The sequence below is a fragment of the Symphalangus syndactylus genome, chromosome 8 (genome assembly GCF_028878055.3).
Source record: "Symphalangus syndactylus isolate Jambi chromosome 8, NHGRI_mSymSyn1-v2.1_pri, whole genome shotgun sequence".
NCBI classification, from domain to species: domain Eukaryota; kingdom Metazoa; phylum Chordata; class Mammalia; order Primates; family Hylobatidae; genus Symphalangus; species Symphalangus syndactylus.
This window is the reverse complement of record NC_072430.2, coordinates 23,591,280-23,607,324: the sequence shown is the minus strand read 5'-3', so window position 1 is coordinate 23,607,324 and position 16,045 is coordinate 23,591,280. Positions and strand designations below refer to the sequence as shown.

Below are 16,045 nucleotides of genomic sequence, written 5' to 3'. Positions count from 1 at the left end.
AACATTGGAAACAATCAATCGATGTAATGTACTACATTAAAAGATTAAAGCAGAAAAATATCATATGATCGTGTCAATAGATGTGGCAAACCATTTGATAAAAGTCAACATATATTCATGATAAAAACATTCAACAAATTAATAATATAAGAGAATATCCTCAACCTGATAAAAGGTTTCTACAGAAAAGCAATAGGAAAATCATCCTTAATTGGTGACATTTTGAAAGCCTTCTCTTTGGAATTGGAAAAAGGACAAGGATGCCTACTCTAGTTTTCTTCAGTGTTGTACTGGAAGTCCTAGCCAGTACACGAAGGTAAGAAAAGAAATAAGAGAAATACAAATTGGAAATGAATAAATAAACTGTCACTATTTGCTGGTAACTTGATTGTGTATATATAGAAAAATTTAAAAGAAGGTATAGATATATTATTAGCATTAATAAATTAGCAAGTTTGTAGGATACAAGGTCACTAAACAAAAAACATGTAGTTCTGTATGTCAGCCACATACAGTTGTAAAATGAAATATAAAAAGCAACCATTTACAGTGGCATCAAAAATTTTGAGTATTCTGGGAATAAATCTATGAAAAGATGTACTATACTTCTATGGAGAACGTTCTTGAAGGAAGTTAAAGAAGCCCTAAATAAAGGGAGAAATTAGATTCATAGACTGCAAAACTTAATGTTATAAAGATATCAGATTCTTCTCAAATTATCTCCTCAATTTATCTGTAGATTTAAAAAAAATCCCAAACAAAATTCCATTTTTTCTGTGTTTTCTGCATTTGTTTAGAATCTTAAGCTGATTCTAAACTTTATTTGAAAATTAAAAGATCAATAATAGCTAAAACACTCCCGAAGAAAAGCAGCAATATGGCAGGATTCCATATATCAAGACTTTTTCCTAAAGCTGCAGTAATTACAACAGTGGTATCAGCACAAAAATATATAACTGATTGACACAAAAAATAGAGTCCAGAAAGAAAGCCAAGATATGAACACTTGATTAGACAAAGGTGCCATTGCACAGTAGCAGATTAAGAATAGTCTTTTAAATAAAATGTATGAGACAAGTGGATATACATATGATAAAAAGAAAGAAAAGGAAATAAAAAGGAAAAGAAACTTGACTTTTATCTCATATCACAGCCAGACATCAATTCCATGTGGGTTGTAGGCATGAAGGTGCATGGCAAACAGTGAAGCTTTATTAGATAAAATAGAAGCATATTATCATGACTTTGGGTAGGGAAAGATTTTTTAAAGCAGAAGTAAAAGGCGCTAACTGTATAGAAAATGGTTGACAAATTCGACAATAAAATTAAGATCTTCTCTTCATCGAAAGACAAACTTAAGGGCGTGCAAAGGTAGGCTACAGAATGGTAGAAAGTATTTGTAATATATGTAACTGACAAAAGCCTTGTATCTATAATTTTTTTTTTGAGACAGAGTCTTGCTGTGTTGCCCACGCTGGTCTTCAACTTCTGGCCTCAAGTAATCCTCCCACCCGGGCCTCCCAAATTGCTGAGATTACAGGTGTGAGTTACAGTGCCCTGCCAAGGCCTGTATCTAGATAACATGAAGTATTCCTTCATATTAATTTATATAAAATGATCAACGATTTAAACAGGAACTTCACAAAGAGGATATCCAAATATGCAATAAATACATGAGAAATGCTCAACTCAGTAATCAGTGAATTGCATACTAAAAGAAGCTGCTACACAATTAGCTGAATGGCTTATATTAAAAAGATGGCACTATCACATATGAGCAAAAATGTAGAACAACTGGTAGAAGGGTAAATTGGCACAACAATTTGGAAAACAGTTTAGCATGAAGCAGGAAAGTTGAAGATGAGGCAGTCCTGTGACCATCAGTTTCATTTCTAGGTATTTACTCGACTGAAATATATCCACATATGCACTGGGAGACGTGAATCTTAATGTATATAGTAGCATTACATTTGGTAATTTCAAATTGAAATAACTCAAATGTTTGTCACCAAGAAGTGAGAAATAAGTCTTTGATATTTGTACAATGGACTACTGTACAGTAATGAAATTTAACAAATGACAGCTTCATGTAAAAACATGATGAATTTCAGAAACAATGTTGAAGGACAGAAGCAAGACCAAAAGAACATATACCGTGCGCTTTTATTTATTTAATGTTAAAAAATAAGCAAAACTAAAGTGTAGTGTTTAGGGATACATACTTACGGAAAGGGTACAGGTGATTAAAAAAGAAGTGAACACTTAAAAATTTATTACACATTAATTATATGTTATATATGGACATGTAGTATGTATCAAATTACGGATTTCCCCTCACATTTCTCAATATTTACACAATGACTCTTCAGTCCATTCTTTTTTATGGGGAACATAGTGACAGGGGTCACATATTCAAACAAGCTAAAGAAGTGTTTTTTTTCCGCCCATAGCCAACGGGAGTTCTCAGATACATTTTCTACTTCATTTTCATCACATATTCCATCAGTTCCTTAATCAGCATCTTCTCTGGAACAGGACTGTTAATTCAGTTTGAAATATTGACTGTGGATGAGTGATTACCCAAATCTCTTGGGATATCTTGATAACTCTGTGTTTATAACACCTAATATGTTCTTGAAGAAATGAAGGACTGCATCTGGACTGTCATTGGTGATAGGTTACAAAGGATTTGGGCTAAAGTAGACCTCAGGATTGATATATGCCTTGGGGATAGTATGGAACATTAGTAAAATTACAAAAATAATTGTGATAATTCCTTTAAAAATAGTTTTTGACTGTATGTTCAGATATAGTCTAGTGACTAATAGGTTTTTGATAGTTTTCTGTTCTTTTAAAATCAACATTTTATACAGAGACTCATGAAAGCAATTACCACCAAGGTCAGGTAATTGTTACCTTTGGAAGTGAAGGTGAGAGTTTTAGCTAAGAATGGCAAATTGGGAGCTTTTTTAGTGTTGGCAGTGCCCTGTTTCTTGACCTGGGTGGTAGTTATGTGAGTGTCTGCTTAAATAATAATTCATTAAACTGCACATTTATGTTTTATATACTTTCCTGTGTATGCTGTATTTCACAATATGAATGGCTTTATATAACCTATGAGAAAATAATTATGTGTTTTTAAGTATCTTTTAACAGATGAAAAAATGTTGGAATGTTCCTCTAGGCCTTTGTGAATTTGGTTTGTTAAAATCAGTTTCATTGAGAATTAGGAGGCAGAACGTTGGTTTTCTTGAAATATGAACACTTTTTGAAGAAAGGTAATGATATGGTTTGGCTCTGTCCCCACCCAAATCTCATCTTGAATTCCCATGTGTCATGGGAGGGACCTGGTGGGAGGTGATTGAATTACAGGGGTGGGTCTTTCCTGCACTTTTCTCATGGTAGTGAATAATTCCCATGAGATCTCTTGGCATTATAAGGTGGAGTTTCCCTGCACAAATGCTCTCTTTGCCTACTGCTATCCGTGTAAGACATGACTTGCTCCTCCTTGCCTTCTGCCATGATTGTGAGGCTTCCCCAGCCACATGGAACTGTAAGTCCAATTAAACCTCTTTCCTTTGTAAATTGCCCATTCTCGGGTATGTCTTTATCAGCAGTGTGAAAACTGACTAATCCAGTAAACTGGTACCAGGAGTGGGGTGTTGACGAAAAGATACCCAAAAACATGGACGCAATTTTGGAACTGGGTCACAAGCAGAGATTGGAACAGTTTGGAGGGCTCAGAAGAAGACAGGAAGATGTGGGAAAGTTTGGAACTTCCTAGAGACTTCTTGAATGGCTTTGATCAAAAGCTTGATAATGATATGGACAATAAGGTCCAGGCTGAAGTGGTCCAGATGGCGATGAGGAACTTGTTGGGAACTAGAGCAAAGGTGACTCTTGTTATGTTTTAGCAAAGAGACTGGCCGCATTTAGGCCCTGCCCTGGAGATTTGTGAAACTTTGAACTTGAGAGAGATGATTCAGGGTATCTGGTGGAAGAAATTTCTAAGCAGCAAAGCATTCAAGAAGTGACTTGGGTGCTCTTAAAGGCATTCAGTTTTCTAAGGGAAGCACAGCATAAAAATTTGAAAAATTTGCAGCCTGACAATGTGATAGAAAAGAAAAACCCATTTTCTGAGGAGAAATTCAAGCCGGCTGCAGAAATTTTTATAAGTAATGAGGAGCTGAATGTTAATCCCCAAGACAATGGGAAAAATGTCCCCAGAGCATGTCAGAGGCCTTCACAGCAACCCCTCCCATTACAGGCCTGAAGGCCTAGGAGAAAATGGTTTTGTAGATGAGGCCCGTGCTGTGTGCAGCCTAAGGACTTGGTGCCCTGCATCCCAGGTGCCCCAGCCATGGCCAAAAGGGGCCAACATAGAGTTCAGGCCATGGCTTCAGAGGGTGCAAGCCCCAAGTCTTGGCAGCTTCTACGTGGTGTTGAGCCTGAGAGTGCACAGAAGTCAAGAATTGGAGTTTGGGAGCCTCCACCTAGGTTTCAGAAGATGTATGGAAACGCCTGGATGCCCAGGCAGGAGTTTGCTGCAGGGGCGGGGCTTTCATGGAGAACCTCTGCTAGGGCAGTGCAGAAGGGAAATGTGGGGTTAGAGCCCCCACATAGAGTCCCTGCCTGGGCACCACTTAGTGGAGCTGTGAGAAGAGGGCCACCATCCTCCAAACCCCAGAATGGTAGACCCACTGACAGATTGCACTGTGCACCTGGAAAAGCCACAGACACTCAGTGCCAGCCCATGAAAACAGCCAGAAGGGAGGCTGCAAAGCCACAGGGGTGGAGCTGCCCAAGATCATGGGAACCCACCTTTTGCATCTGTGTGAGCTTGATGCAAGACATGGAGTCAAAGGGCATAATTTTGCAGCTTTAAGATTTGACTGCCCTGCTGGATTTTGGACTTGTGTAGGGCCTGTAGCCCCTTTGTTTTGGCCAATTTCTACCATTTGGAATGGCTGCATTTATTCAATGCCTGTACCCCCATTGTATCTAGGCAGTAACTAACTTGCTTTTGATTTTACAGGCTCATAGGCAGAAGGGACTTGCCTTGTCTCAGATGAGACTTCAGACTGTGGACTTTTGAGTTAAAGCTTAAATGAGTTAGGACTTTGGGGGACTGTTGGGAAGGAATGATTGGTTTTGAAATGTGAGAACATGAGATTTAGGAGGGGCGAGGGACAGAATGGTATGGTTTGGCTGTGTCCCCACCCACATCTCATCTTGAATTCCCAAGTGTCATGGGAGGGACCCAGTGGGAGGTGATTGAATTACGGGGGCGGGTCTTTCCTGCACTCTTTTCATGATAGTGAATAATTCTCACAAGATCTGATGGCTTTATAAGGCAGAGTTTCCCTGAAGAAGCTCTCTCTTTGCCTGCTGGCATCCATGTAAGATGTGACTTGGTCCTTTCTGCCTTCTGCCATGATTGTGAAACTTTCCCAGCCACAGGGAACTGTGAGTCCAATTAAACCTCTTTTCTTTGTAAATAGCCCAGTCTCAGATATGTATTTACCAGCAGCATGAAAACGGATTAATACAGGTAATAAGTAGCATGCCAGTGTGTGGTTAGATACATATAGGACAACAGAGAGAAACTATGATGTTCCAGAGAATGAGGAGTAGAATCTGTTGCAGATAGTAGGTGTCTTAGTCTGGTTTTGGCTGCTATAACAGAATACCATGGACTGGGTAATTTATAAACAACAGAAGTTTATTTGGGTCACCATTCTGAAAGCTGGGAATTCCAAGATTGAGGGCACATCTGGTGAGAGCCTCTTGCTGCATCATAACATGGCAGAGGCATCTTGTGGTGAGAGAGCTGGTATGAGAGAGGGCAAGAGCCAGTGAGAGAGGAAAATTGGGGATGAATAATTTATAGCAGGATCCCACTTGTGTGATAAACTGACCCACTTACACAATAACAACAATACTCTATTCTCTAATTACTGCTCAAATATCCTGCATGTCAACACTGTTTCATTAGCAGTTAAATTCCAACAAAAGTTTGGAGGGGACATTCAAATCATAGCAGTAGGATTCAGTAAATGGTTCTTGAATTAATCTAAGACTTAGTCATTAAATAAGGCTCATTTCAGAAGCTGGTCCTTATATTTGATGACATCTATTAATATTTTATTGAGACTAAAGGTTACAGTTCTCCATAATTAATGTAGGAAATAGGATTCCCTTCTTTATGAAATTGAGCCAAATGACATAGGCTTATTTTCAAAATTTTTAGCTGTCAAGAGAAATTTAGAAATAAAGACATTAAAGTGTTACATAAGTATTCTTGCCATTTTTCTAGGTAAAATTACACCTCAGAAACACAGTCAAGTGAACAATGAATATGCAAACTTTTCTAGGTAGACTGGATAGAATCTTTTATTTCAGCATTTTCCTTAGAATATTCTTTTTATAGGAGCAATAAAATTGAAGCAGTTTTTAAAAAGCCATACCATTATTAGAAATTCAAGTATTCTTTTCCTTCTGGCTGTGTGATTGGATATTTCCCACCCCCCTAGAAAGTATTTGCTAACTGGCTTTCTCCAATTCTTGATTTCTTTTAAATATCAATCCTTGGTTCTCTGCTATTCTCTATGTATGCTATTTTATTTGGGGAGTTACTATTGTCCCCTAACCTCAAATATTACTCTTTTGATTATAATTTGCAGGTTCTACCTCCCATTCAAACTCCATTCCAATTTTGTCGTTTTTTTTTTTTTTTTTAGGACATCTGTATCTTCCACCATACATTCAAGCTCAGTGTCCTCTACACAGTACCCATGAATAACTACTTTCAAACTCCCAGTTTCTGCCAGTATTCTTGCTATGTTCTGAGGTGGAAATAAAAGCTATGTGGCTGTGACATCTATTATCCCATTCATCATCAGGTTTCATTTGCCTTATTTAGCTAAGCATTTATGCCCACTGATGTTTCACACACATTGTAATAAAAAATAATGATACTTAACATGATTCAGTTTTTCATATGTGCCAGCATCTAAGAGCTGTACATTCCTAACTCATTTTATCCTCGCATCAACACAGGTTTTTAATTTTTGCTTCATGCAATTGTCTTTTATTTTATTTTATTTTACCTTGTTTATTTTTTTTTGAGACAGAGTCCTGCTCTGTCACCCGGGCCAGAGTGTAGTGGTGCAATCTCAGCTCACTGCAACCTCCGCCTTCCAGGTTCAAATGATTCTCCTGCCTCAGCTTCCTGAGTAGCTTGGGATTACAGGCACCCGTCACTGTACCCAGCTAATTTTTGTATTTTTAGTAGAGATGGGGTTTCACCGTTTTGGCCATGCTGGCCTTGAGCTCCTGACCGTGATCCACCCTCCTCAGCTTCCCAAAGTGCTGGGATTACAGGCGTGAGCCACTGTGCCAAGCCATTTTATGTTTTTATTATTTTTAGAGATAGGGTCTCATTCTGTCACCCAGGCTGGAGTATAGTGGCGTGATCATAGCTCACTGCAGTGTTGAACTCCTGAGCTCAAGCAATTCTTTTGCCTAAGTATCCTGAGTAGCTTGGACTGGAGGCATGTGCCACCATGCCTGGCTAATTTTTAATTTTTTTGTAGAGATAAGGTCTCACTATTTTGCCTAGGTTGGTCTCCAACTCCTGGCCTCAAGCAACCCTTCTGTCTTGGCCTCCCAAAGCATTGGGTTTGCAGATATGAGCCACTTCACCTGGCCTGTCTTTTAAATTATATAGAAAAAAAGAGTTACAAACAAAAATCACATTTTTATTGTCTTTTATATTTATCTATGTAATTACCTTTTCTGTACTTTTTATTTCTTCTTGTCAATTTCAGTTACTCTAGGGTTCTTTTATTTAATTCTGAAGGACACTGTTTAATATTTATCTTAGTATGGTCACTAGTGAGGAATTCTTTAGGTTTTTATCTGGAAATGTTTTAAATTTGCCTTCATTTTTAAAGATAGTTGTATTAGTTTGTTCTCACACTGCTATAAAAAACTACTGTAGACTAGATAATTTATGCAGAAAAGAAGTTTAATTGACTCCCAGTTCCATAAGCTGTACAGGAAGCATGGCTGGGAGGCCTCAGGAAACTTACAATCATGGCAAAAGGCAAAAGGGAAACAAGCACATCTTACCATGGTGAAGCAGGAGAGAGAGCGAAGAGGGAAACGCTACATGCTGGATCTAATGAGAACTCACTATCATGAGAAGAGCAAGGGAGAAATCCGTCTCCATGATGCCATGACCATCCACCAGGTCCCTCCCCCAACATTAAGGATTGCAGTTCAACATGAGATTTGGTTGGGGACATGGAACCAAACCATACCACTAGTTTTGCTGGCTATAGAATTTATTAGTGGTTTTTTTTGTTGTTGTTGTTGTTTTTTCCTGTTAGTACTTTGAGTATGTCATCCCACCATTGCTGGTCTCCACAATTTCTGATGAGAAATCAGCTGTTGATCTTATTGAGTATCATATATACATGGTGGTTTGCTTCTTTTTTGTTGGGCTTTCAACCTTTTTTTTCTTTGTTTTTTGACAGTTTGAATATGATGTGTCTAGGCATGGGTCTCTTTGAATTTATTCTACTTGGAGTTTGAGGATGTGAAGATTAATGTTTTGTCTCCATTTGGGGAAATTATTGGCAAATATTTCTTCAAATATTCTTTCCGTACCTTTCTCTTGCTCCTCTCATTCTAGGACTCTTATTATGCATATGTTTGCATGCTTGATATCTCACATGTCTGAGGCTCTGTTCATTTTTCTTCATTCTTTTTTCTGTCACACAGACTAGACACTCTCAATCGACCTGTTTTCGAGTTCATTGATTCTTTTTTCTGTCTCCTGAAATCTTCTGTTGAGATTGTCTTGTGGATTTTCCCTTTCAGTTTTTGTTATTTTCAACTCCAGAATTTTTCTCTTTAGTTTTTTTAAAAAGGTCTATCTCTTTAAAATGTCTATTTCTAGAACCAATAAGTTGATATTTTCTATTTAGTGAGACATGATTCTCGTACTTTCCTTTAGTCCTTTAGATATGATTTAGTTCTTTGAATATATTTAAAATAGATTATTGAAGTCTTTGTCTAGTGAGTCCAGTATCTGGGATTTCTTAGAGTCAGTTTCTATTGATTGTTTTTTTTCCTTATGTATGGCCCATACTTTCTTATTTTTTTACTGTTCTTATAGTCTTTTTATTATTCTTGTTGAAAGCTAGACGTTTTAAGTAGTATAGTAGTTCTGGAAGTCAGATTTTCTTTCCCCTCCTCAGGGTTTCTTGTTGCTTCTGTCTGTTTTCGTGTGTTTGTTTAGTGACTTTTCTCAATTATTGCTGTAACATCTATATTCTATGTTGTATGTGGCTATTGAAGTCTCTGCTTGGTTAGCTTAGTGGTCAGCTAATTATTGGATGAAGACTTTCTTAATTGCCTAGAACCAATAAATCTCCCAGTCTTTGCAAAGGGCGTGTGTGTGTGTGTGTGTGTGTGTGTGTGTGTCTGTGTGTGTGTGTGTTGTGGCATGCTTTCAACTCTCAGCCAAGCAATTGACAACTCTGTCTTGGCCCTCACTTTCTGCTTATGCAATTCCTCAAGCCAGATGTGAGAGCTTAGGGCCTTCTCAGATTTTCTTAGCATGTTGTCAGTCACCACTGAGTATGGGCACAGGCTTATATATGTGTGTGGTCATCTAGGTTCCTAGGAATATTTCAAAACATTTCAAAAACCCTAGGACATCTTGTTTTCTATTGTTTCCCTTTAAGCTTTTTGCTTAGTCCATTATTTGTCCTGTTTTCCACCTCATCAGGCAGTTATGAATTTGTTTAATTTTTATTTTATTTTTAAAAGCCAGTCAAATTTAGCAACAGGCGGTTATATACCAACTTTAGTGACACTAATGTTAATAAGTTCTGATAACCCACTACCATCCGACAAGCCAGGTATGAATTTAAACAGTTGACTTATTTGTTTTTGACAATTGCCCTGGGTAAAGCCCTTTTGAATTGTCACTTCAGAAAACTCTCTGTCAGGTAAAATTCAGACAACTTATCTGAATTTCTGGAAGTGAGATCTTCCAGGGAACTACCAGACAGATTGAATAATCGCAGTCCTTTAGGAATAGGGCTTTAAAGAAACCCCAACTTGATCCTGTCCTCTCCAGTGGTTTCCAGCTTCTAATTTTCACTGCAAATGCAGTCTGTTAATTTCCAAGGCTATAGTATATCTGGAGAGTGGGGGATGGGACTAGGGAAAATTAAAATGCTACAACCTGGGTCCTATGGCTCCTGCCTGTAAACCTAGCTACTTGGGAGGCTGAGGCAAGAGGATTGCTTGAACCCAGGAGTTTGAGATAAGCCTGGGCAACATAGTGAGATTCTGTTTCAAAAAGGAAAAACAAATCCTTGATCATATCTAAGAGTGTCCCCTAATTCCATTCTCATCCTTAGAACAGTGGTTGGAGTCATTTTTTTTTTTTTTTTTGGCCAGGTGTGGTGGTGTGCACCTGTAATTCCAGCTACTTGGGAGACTGAAGCAGAAGGATCACTTGAGGCCAGGAGTTTGAGACCAGCCTGGACAACATAGTGAGTTTCCTGTCTCAAATTTTTAAAAACTCTACAAAATTTTGTTCTTAGCAAGATGCAGCCATTTTTGTTGAGTGAATAAATGATGTCTGAATTGCTGCAAGCCCTTAGTCAATTTCAAGTTCTGACATGTTGATTTTGACAAATTTTGCCAGTTTTCTCTTTCCTTTTATGGAGAATTTCAGAGGTCCTTACTCCACCATTTTCAATGATGTCTTCTCAGTAATTATTAAGAGCTTGCTTGTGTAGTACTCACTAGAAAAAAAGTCTGGCTGCTCTGTTTTACAAGATATAGGTATATTGAAGCATAAGAGTTTATGTCTGTGTGCCACAAGGGTCTTGTGATTTGGTGCTACCTACAGGATAGGGATAAGCCAGCCAGGTGGGATGTTGCCCTGGGCACAAGACTGAGTGTAACTAGGAGGATAATAAGCCAAGGAAAGTTGAAGTAAGGCATTCAGGATAGAGAAGATGCAACATTATAGAGAAGAAACAAGTTTGGAGCCTTGATTACAATATTGTGCTAAATTTGGATGGGCACAATGTAGGCAGAAACAGAAGACTATATAGAGGAATTGGGAGAACACAATCACATTAACAGGCCCAGGTGATTGGTTCAGGACAGACTATGAGGAGCACACTGGTCCAGAGAACTCTGTTTATCTGATGTCCATTGCATTTTCCTGGGACAGTGTGGGGCAGGCATTGCAGCTTATCAGAGTTGCTTCAGGTTAGCCATTTGTATTTTGATTGTCAAGGCAAACCCCATGATGAAGGATTAAATAATGCCAAGACAGTTTAGGATTTTCCTGAATGTTGTAATCTACAAACACAGAAGGGTTTTAGAGGAGAAGAAAATCTGTAACAGCTGCAGTATCCAGGAAAGTCTTTACGTAGGAGGAAAACTGCTCTTTGAATAATATATAGGGTTTAGCTAGGCAAGAGGTTAAAGGATTGCGGCATGTACCCACAGACAGGAGGGAAGAAATGAGTATGAAATGGAATGGTGTGTGTTGGGGTAAACATGGTGTGTTAGTCCATTCTCATGCTGCTATAAAGATACTACCTGAGGCTGTGTAATTTATAAACAAAGGAGGTTTAATTGACTCACAGTTCTGCATGGCTGGGGAGGCCTCAGGAAACTTACAATCATAGCAGAAGGGGAAGAAAACACCTTCTTCACAAGGTGGCAGGAGAGAATGTGAGCATGTGAAGGAGGAATTGTTAGACACTTATAAAATTATCAGCTCTTGTGAGAACTCACTCACTATAATGAGTAAGTACAGCATGGGGAAGACTGGCCCCATGACCCAAACACCTCCCTCCCTCTACATGTGGGGATTACGGGCCCCTCCCTCAACCCATGGGGATTACAATTTGAGATGAGATTTGGTGGGGAACACAGCCAAACCATATCGCATGGGAACTCATTTTGGTCACGTCAAATTTCTTGTTGAAATAGAATTTGGGAATAAGAAAATTTTTAAATAGGAAATTCCCCAGAGCACAATTATGTAAGACCACTAGGGAATCAAAAAGACATACCTGAAATGATTGCTAGGCACTATTGAAGATACACAGCATTAATTAATGGTAGGTCAGTTCTTACAGTCATTCTTTTTTTCCACCCATTTTTCTTCTATTCTTCCCATACTGTTTTTGAGGAGACAAGAGGCTTAATTTTATTAGATCCTTAATATGTGCCAGGCACTGTGCCAAGCACTTTATATGTGGATTTCATTTAATCCTCATCTGACCTTTGGAGGTTGCCATCAATAATCCAATTTGATAGATATAGAGATTTGGTATTTTATTAATAGCTGGTCCCTTTCCTTGTCATGGAACCAAAATTCACCACAAGTAGTAGAGGGTTTATTGTGAGGGAAGTTCAGATGTTAGTTGGGGCTCTTCCTTTGCATTGCCGATCTCCTGTGTGTAGATTTCCTGCATATATACATGTGTGTGTATAGAAAACAGGATATTCATTAAGCAGCTATCCTTAATGGTTATCTGGGAAAAGCTTAATTACTAGGCCACAGGAATAATGGGACCCATGACAGCCTGAGATAGAACCTGGAACGGAAAGGTCATTCATAGTCCTGGGAGTTTTAGGGACTTTAGAAGCACAGTCAATGGATCTTCATGTTATCCATTATAACATGGTATCCCTATTTGCCATTAATATATTGGTGTTTTCCTCTTCCTATGACCAACTGGCTGATTATTCTACTTTTTTGTTTATATTTGTGAGAGAGAATGTTTTTGGGAGAAATATTTTATGCTCCTTTAGCGGGGGCTGTTTTGGGATGGTTTACCTGAGAAGAAACTAAGGGAGTATCACGCACGGTATTTGAAAGGTTTAATACTTAGAAAAATTTAACATGTCCCAAGTCAATCAATGGCAGAGTCAGGAATTGAATAACAGTTTATCTCAAAGGTTCTATTCTTTTCACTCTTCTTGTGGGCATGACTTTGTTTTAAGGTTGATGTGGGTTATGTACTTGACCCCCATCCCCAAGGAGCTGACAGTAGTAGGTAAATATGGTATAAATTAGCAGAAAAGTGCCACATGAATGGTTCAGGAAAGCATCCTGGGAGTTCAGATGAAGGGGAAAATTCCTCTGAGTGAATTAATTAGAGAAGAATTCATGGATAAAGTAGTAATTGAGCAGAATAAAGATAGGCTTTTAAGGTAGAAATGTAGGGAAGGGATGACGTGAATAAAGGCTTAATGATGAGGAAGGCACAAGGATAAGTTTGATTACAGCACAGGGCACTGGGGTCTATGGTGCGTATCGCTTTAGGGTGCTTACTCTAAATCATGCTGGGAGCAGAATGAAGAAAAGCTGAGAGTGGAGTGAGAGCAGTACCCAGGAAACCATCATGGAAGGGATTTCAATGATTTGGATGTGAGATCAAGAATAAATGAATTAGTGTTATGGCAAAAAATATGGAAAGAAAGAAATGAATTCAGGGATGATTCTGAAAGAGACAAGACAGGACTTGAAGCCTGATTAGAGGATATGGATGAGGCAGATGGGAGAATAAGACAACATTGAGATTTCAAGTCTGAATAACAGTGATAGTGAGAATGATACCTTCATTATGAGAAATAAAATCAGTAAGAGGTGTTGACGGGATAGGAAAATAATGCACGGTTTATGTATGCTGAGTTTAAGGTATTAGTGGGGCATCCAGATATAGACATCTATTAAACAGTTAAAAATGTGAGCTTGAATCTTGGCAGAGTGGTTGGGACAAAATTTTTTTTAAAAAATTTGATAATCTTCAACACATAAATTGTTGTCGAAGCATAGGAGTAGATAAGATTTCCAAAGAGACAGATCATAGAAAAAAGATGAAAATTCCAAGCGCAAAGCTTTGATAAACAACTCACAGTTTTTGAGGGGTAAGATGCAAAAGATGAAGAAATAGGCAGATACTACTTGCCCAAGGTGGCAGCATATACATGTGTTGAGCCTCAAACTCACAGTAATGATAGATAAATCATCACTGAGCTCAAAACAAGGTAAATATCAATTTGTACCAGAAACTGATAGAAATGCAAATTTATGAGTAGGGTTGATGCCGCAAGCCTCTGGACTCCAGGCTGAAAGCAGACAACGCATTTCAGGTTTGAGTCCTGCAGGGTAGTGCTCTTTGTAAGACAGGAACTAGAGCCACACTTACTGCTTGAAGTCTCCTGCTAACCCCAGCCCCACTCCACCTCAAGAAAAGCGTATGAAAAAAATTGTTGGCTCCTTCTTGGGATACCTACAGCTTAGAACATGCTGTAAGCCTAGAGATTCAGATAGCTATAGATACAGCCTTGAGACTCAGACTGAATCAAATTGCCCAATGTCTTGTGACTGGATTAGTGATATCTCTATTTGACATCCTTATCTGCTAGTATATAAGGTCTGGTTCTGGACTGGTTGTCCAGAGAGTTAGGTAGAAACAAACAGACAAACCACAAACTGTTAGAAAGGGAAGAGTGAGCATAAGGGAATAGAAGAGAGAAAATAAAATAAGAACAAAAGCCTCTCACAAAGGACATATCCAATCCAAGATTCCACAATGTAATGTAATGGTAAGAAATACAGCATAGGCCGGGTGTGGTGGCTCATGCCTGTAATCCCAGCACTTTGGGAGGCCAAGGTGGGCAGATCACCAGAGGCCAAGGTGGGCGGATCACCAGCCAACATGGTGAAACCCCATCTCCACTAAAAATACAAAAATTAGCTAGGTGTGGTGGTGGATGCCTGTATCCCAACTACTTGGGAGGCTGAGGCAGGAGAATTGCTTGAACCCAAGAGGCGGAGATTGCACTGAGCTGAGATTGCACCACTGCATTCCAGCCTGAGCGACAGAGCGAGACTCAATCTCAAAAAAAAAAAAAAAGAAAAAGAAAAGAAAAAAAAAGAAATCCAGCATAAAAAATTATGAGACTGTGAATGCACTGTAGATAAAATTATTTTTATGAAACAAACTGTCAAAACCCCTAAAACTAAAGTATATTTGGTATTGAATGAAGGAATAAAATGCATAAGGAGGAAAAAATTATAAACAAAAGTGAAGCAGATATGAACTGAGAAGAGGTAGATATGAAAAAATATAATTAAATATGTGAAAATGAAATATACGCACCATTGAAATGAAACATTAATTGGGATACACACGACATTGGACACAAAGACAATCAGTGAATTGAGAGCTAGTTCTGAGGAATTCACTCAGAATGTGTCATGAGAGGTGAGGAGATAAGAAATATGAATAAGCAAGTAAGAGATATAGATAGAATTAGAGGTTTTGAAATATTAATATCAAATAGAAGTTCCAGAAGAAAAGGGAGGAGACACTAGAGAAGAAATATATGAGAGTGTGAACCAAAAGTAGACTCAGATACTTGTGGTTCACACTGGCAGATATTTCTTCTCTGCTGTCTCTGCTGAGCAATTTACAAAGTTTGTTTTGCCAAGGTTAAGGACATACCTGTGACACAGCCTCAGGAGGTCCTGATGATGTGTGTCGCAGCTTGGTTTTATATATGTTAGGTAGACATGAGACATCAATTAATATGTGTTAAGATGTAATTGGTTCTGTCTGGAAAGTCACGACAACTCAAAATGGCAGGTGGGAGTGGGGCTTCCAGGTCATAAATAGGTAGGAGACAAATGGTTGCATTCTCTTGAGTCTTTGGTCAGCCTTTCACTGAGTACTCAATTTACTTATGAGAGGGGGGTAGAGGAATAGTCACTTATGCCTTAGTCTGGCTCAGCGAATCTGCATTTTTACATAAACAATAGGACAGAGGAAGCAATCAGATATGCATTTTTCTTGTGTAAGCAGAGGGATGACTTTGAGTTCTGTCCTTTGTCCTGCAGCTGTGAAGATAAGCTATGAATTTACATTGTCAAGGTGAAATTCAGCAGAACTGTTTTAGGGTAAAGATCTTTAGGTCCACAGGGAAT

At 38.5% G+C, this 16,045-nt stretch overlaps 1 protein-coding gene across 1 annotated transcript in view; it reads left to right on the top strand.

The window, feature by feature from the left end:
• Window positions 1-10,557: 10,557 nt before the first annotated feature.
• UNC79 (unc-79 homolog, NALCN channel complex subunit) overlaps window positions 10,558-16,045 on the top strand; it is a 309,568-nt gene continuing 304,080 nt past the window's right edge. The window contains exon 1 of the mRNA XM_063643951.1: window positions 10,558-10,574. The gene's annotated coding sequence lies outside the window, so the exon portion shown is untranslated. The remainder of the gene's footprint in view (window positions 10,575-16,045) is intronic.